Here is a 5,608-nt window from a genome sequence, read left to right on the forward strand (position 1 = left end):
CCCGTCTTAAGGGTTAATGGTGGGCGAAAGTCAACCGTAGTTGAGGTAAAAATGACAGCCGTGGCTGTGTAAGCAAAGCAGTGCTCTGCTAAGGGAAACGTGGGCTAGTAGGATTAACCCCACGGAAAAATACTCACAAAGGAACCCGGTGGGACACAATGTGGAGCCCGAGCCAACACGTAGGTTCGCGAGGATGCAGCTAGTGAAGGCTGACAGCCAATGCTCCGCAACAAAGGCTGCCAAGGCAGCGGAGGAAGAACAATTCAAACCATTACGCATTTTTGTTCTGAAGGCCTTCCATACTGACACAGTTATGAAGCATCAGATGGAGGCTGCAAGCCGACCTGTGAGACTGTTCTCCGTGCTCCCCCTGGTGAGGAAAGAACACGAGAGGATACAGGCTCAATACGAACACTGTAAAATCTAATGAACGTATTAGGTGTCGCCCAACCAGCAGCTCTACAGATGTCTGTTAGCGAGGAACCACGAGCTAGAGCCCAAGATGAGGCAACGCTCCGTGTGGAGTGCGCTCTCAAATTAAAGGGGCAAGGAATACCCTGAAGATTATAAGCCAGGGCGATAGTATCAACTATCCAATGAGACATCCTCTGCTTAGTGACAGCTTTCCCTTTCTGCTGGCCACCATAACAAACAAAGAGATGGTCTGAGGTCCTGAGGCTTTGCGTGCGATCCACGTAGAGTCGCAGTGCGCGTACGGGGCACAACAAAGCCATGGTTGGGTCTGCGTCCTCCGGAGGCAGCGCTTGCAAGCTCACCACTTGATCTCTGAAAGGAGTAGTGGGAACTTTGGGCACGTAGCCTGGTCTGGGCCTCAATGTTACGCTTGAGGCAGCAGGACCAAACTGAAGGCACGAGTCGTCAACAGAGAATGCATGTAAATCCCCTACTCTCTTCACTGAGGCTAATGCTAGCAGGGTCAGAGCTTTCATTGATAAAAGCTTCAGACTCACAGACTGCAAAGGCTCGAACGGGGGGGCCTGAAGGGCTTTCAGCACCATGGACAGGTCCCAGGGAGGAATAGAAGGAGGGCGCGAGGGGTTTAGCCTACGAGCGCCTCTTAGAAATCTAACAACCAAATCATGCTGGCCAACTGTTCTGCCGTTAATAAGTGAGTGATGAGCAGAAATAGCAGCGATATCAACTTTAATGGTGGAGGGTGACAGCCTACCGTCTAACCTATGTTGAAGATATAAAAGCACGGTGTTAATAGGGCATTCTCTGGGGTCCTCGCGTTGCGAAGAGCACCAGGTGATGAAAAGGTTCCATTTAAACGCGTAAGCCCGTCTCGTAGACGGAGCTCGTGCCGCGTTGATTGTGTTAGATACCGCTTGCGGTAAATCACCTAAACCTTGCGCGCCCTCAACGACCACACATGGAGATCCCACAGGTCGGGGCGCGGGTGCCATAATGTGCCCCCTCCTTGAGAAAGAAGGTCCTTCCTCAGGGGAATCCGCCAGGGAGGGGCTGTCGCGAGGAGCATTAACTCTGGAAACCAATTCTTGCTCGTCCAATATGGGGCGATCAGTAAAAGGCTCTCCTCGTCCTGCCTGACCTTGCACAGTGTCTGTGCGATTAAGCTCACTGGGGGGAATGCGTATTTGCGCATCCCCCGAGGCCAGCTGTGTGCCAATGCGTCCACGCCGAGGCTGCCCTCGGTTAGTGAATAAAATAGGCGACAGTGGGTATCGTCCGGCGACGCAAACAGATCTATCTGCGCACGACCGAACTTCTTCCAAATTAGCTGGACCGTCTGGGGGTGGAGTCGCCATTCGCCGGGGCGCGCAGCTCGAGAAAGCGCGTCCGCTGCTGTATTGAGCGAGCCCGGAATGTGAATGGCACGAAGGGACCTCAGATGCTTCTGACTCCAAAGGAGGAGATGACGAGCGAGATGCGACAGGTGACGGGAGCGCAAACCGCCTTGACGGTTGATATACGCAACGGTCGCAGTGTTGTCGGTGCGTACTAGTACATCCTTCCCTCGCAGCTCCGTAGCGAAGCGTACGAGTCCCAGATATACTGCCCACAACTCTCGGCAATTGATATGCCAGTGCAACTGGGGTGCTGTCCACACCCCTGAAGCCGTAAGCTCGTCGTACGTGGCACCCCAGCCCGTGTCGGACGCATCTGTGTGTACAACAGCATGCTGAGCGATCTGTCTCATGGACACACCGGACCTGAGAAACGCGGGGTCCGACCACGGGGGGAATGTTAGGCGACACGCAGGTGTAATGGTTACACGATGGATGCCGGCGCGCCACGCTCTCCTCGGGACTCGATCGTGAAGCCAACGCTGAAGCGGTCTCATATGGAGCAGTCCGAGCGGTGTCACGGCCGCTGCTGCAGCCATATGCCCCAGGAGCTTTTGAAATTGTTTCAGCGGGACCGCATTCTTCCCTCGGAATGAACCGAGGCAAGTCAGAATTGACTGGACGCGCTCTTCTGTCAAACGCGCCGATAAATCGATCGAGTCCAGTTCCATCCCGAGAAAAGAGATCCTCTGCGTGGGGCAGAGTTTGCTCTTTTCCCAGTTGACCCGAAGACCCAAACGGGCGAGATGCCGAAGCGTTAAATCTCTGTGCTCGCACAGCGTCCGTCGAGAATGCGCTATTATAAGCCAATCGTCGAGGTAAGCCAATATGCGAACGCCGCTCTCTCTGAGGGGTTTTAACGCCGCCTCCACTACTTTCGTGAACACACGGGGAGAGAGGGATAGCCCGAACGGTAAAACTTTGTACTGGAATGCCCGTCCCTCGAACGCAAACCGGAGAAACGGTCTGTGACGAGGGATTATGGACACATGAAAGTACGCGTCTTTCAGGTCTATTGCCGCAAACCAATCTTGGGGGCGAATTGAATTGAATATTTGCTTCGGTGTTATCATCCTGAAGGACCTCCTCTGCAGAGATTTGTTCAGAACGCGCAAATCCAAGATCGGTCGCAACCCACCGCCTTTTTTGGGTACTATAAAATACGGGCTGTAGAAGCCCGATCTCATCTCGGTTGGAGGGACCGGCTCGATCGCGTCCTTCGCCAACAGGACTTCGACCTCTGCACGCAGTACGTGTGCATCGGACGCTTTCACCGTGGTGAAACGAATGCCCGAGAATTTGGGTGTGTGCCGGATGAATTGAATTTCGTAACCGAGGCGAACAGTGCGTAAAACCCAACGAGACGGGCTGGGAAGCTGAAGCCACGCCCCCAGGGACCGTACGAGGGGAATTAACGGCACTGTCGGGGTACCCGCGGTGGGGCGGCTGAGCGGGACAGGTGGTACTGCCGGTACGTCTGCTGAGACAGCATAAGTATCTACAGTATGTGTGTGTGTGACACTGACCTGAGCCCGCTGAGGGTGACGGTCGTCTGGTCTCCTCAGCGGAGAGCACAGACTCCGAGGAGGGTGCTGGTGGTCCCGTCTCCTCAGCGGAGAGCTGGAACTCCTCAGAACACCCGCTGGCGATAGAGGAGAGGGAGGAAGAGCATGTGAATGCCCGCTCACATCTCTCTCGATCCTCTGAAGACCTGGAGAAGGAATAGGAATGCACTCTTTTTGTGGTTTTGTGGGTGCCGGCTGAGAAGCCGGCGGAACAGAAACAAAAGGAAACCAAAGATTCTCCACCCGGCCCTCTACCGGTGGAGGGAGCGATGCCATCACCGTCTCCCGTAGAGTGATCCCATCCAAATCCAGGTCGCCCGTCTCAGGGCCGCTTCGTTTTCCGTTTACCACGGGAAGCGGGTGGGGCGGGCGGGGCGGGCTGTCGACGGCTGTTCCCCCTCCGTGGCCTGGAAGATGTTCTAGTGGGGGGGGGCGGAGGCAGCCGCCGCAGGGCGCCCTCGGCGAGGAGCAGACGGGCCCGCCGGCGCTGGAGGGCGAGATGCAGGTCGCTTGCGCCGGGGCATGATCTGTGCGATCGCCTCTGTCTGCTTCTGGGCGGCGGAGAACTGCTGGGCAAAAGACTCCACCGACTCACCGAAGAGGCCAGCCTGTGACACTGGAGCGTCCAAGAACTTGTTCTTCTCCGCTTCCGACATGTCAGCCAGACATAGCCATAAGTGGCGTTCCTGGACCACCATCGTGGACATGGCACGACCAATCGCCTGCGCTGTCACCTTCGTAGCGCGAAGAGCCAGGTCAGTGGCAGCCCGGAGCTCCGAAAGGACAGGCGAGTCGTGTCCTCCCTCGTGCAGATCCCTCAAGGCTTTGGCTTGGTGAACCTGCAGCAACGCCATTGCGTGCAGGGCTGAGGCCGCCTCTCCACATGCCTGGTGGGCAGCGCCCGTTAAACCGGAGGACTGTCTGCAGGCACGAGAGGGGAGGGTTGGGCGGTCCTTCCAAGAGGGAGCGTGTGCCGGACACAGCTGCATCGCGACAGCACGCTCCACGGGAGGGATCCCCGTATAACCCTTAGCGGCTCCGCTGGTGAGGGAGGTGAGGGGGGAGGGCTGAAACGGCCGTAATCTCGTGGAAAACGGCGACTTCCAGGTTCTAGTCAGCTCCTCGTGCACCTCGGGGAAGAAAGGCACCGGTGGAGAGGGTTGTGAAACCCGGGCAGCTCCAAAGAACCAATCATCCAGGCGGGACGGTTCGGGCTGAGGGGGGGGAACCCACTCTAACCCTACGGTCTCCGCCGCTCGAGCGAGCACGGCCACCATCTCTGGATCGAACTCCGGCGTCCCAACCCGACCAGAGGGAGGAAGGGCGTCGGGGTCCACGTCAGGGGGAGGAGGCCCACCCTCGGATGCTGCGGCGTCGGTGGACCCGGAGGGCGGCACGATGGATTCTAGAGACATCGTAGAACACGACGCTGAAGTCTCCATCGGCACATCAACCGGCTGTGGATGAGGAGGCTGAGAGCCTGAGGACGAATCCCCCGCTCGGCTCAGCACAGTGATGCGCAGGTCGTCTTTTGAGAGCTTCACAGCCGCACCGTGGCGGCGTTCAGCACTCGCATGACGAGGGTTGTGTTTTTCCCGGAGGAAAGACAACCGTCTGCGCAAATCCACAAGGGACATGTTCTCGCAGTGAGAACACTTACCCCCAGCGAACGCTGCCTCTGCGTGCTCGATGCCCAAACACGAAAGACAACGCTCGTGACCGTCCTTCGGACCCATGTATTTGCCGCACCCAAGATCGCACGGACGAAAAGCCATCCTGAAAAGGACGCTGATGTCCGGATATACGAGAGAGTGGCTGCCTTTAACAAGGCACAAAGCTCTCTCGTATCACTCTTTTAGGGAAATTCACTCAGATGCTTAGTTGATGAGCGCACAGGAAGGCAACGCACACACTAAACTCAAAACAAAATAAAGATGTAGAGTCGTGGAATTAAGCGAAGCGTCCGCTGTGGTACTGCTAGTCCAACCAACTTCAGCAATCGAATCCCACCAGAGTAGAGTAGCTTCTCAGTAGCAGATACTGCCGGCTTTCGAAGCGATAAAAAGCTAATTTCCTCATTTGCACCTGCTGCTTATATACGCACCTGGCGGGGCGGCGCCAGCATTATGCAAATATCTCAATGCCAAGTTCATTGGCGTTTTAGTAGTATTCGAAGCAGATTGGTCTCTCTAAGCGAGTTCCCAATTCGTCGGT

The sequence above is a fragment of the Paramisgurnus dabryanus genome, chromosome 9 (assembly GCF_030506205.2).
Source record: "Paramisgurnus dabryanus chromosome 9, PD_genome_1.1, whole genome shotgun sequence".
NCBI lineage: Eukaryota > Metazoa > Chordata > Actinopteri > Cypriniformes > Cobitidae > Paramisgurnus > Paramisgurnus dabryanus.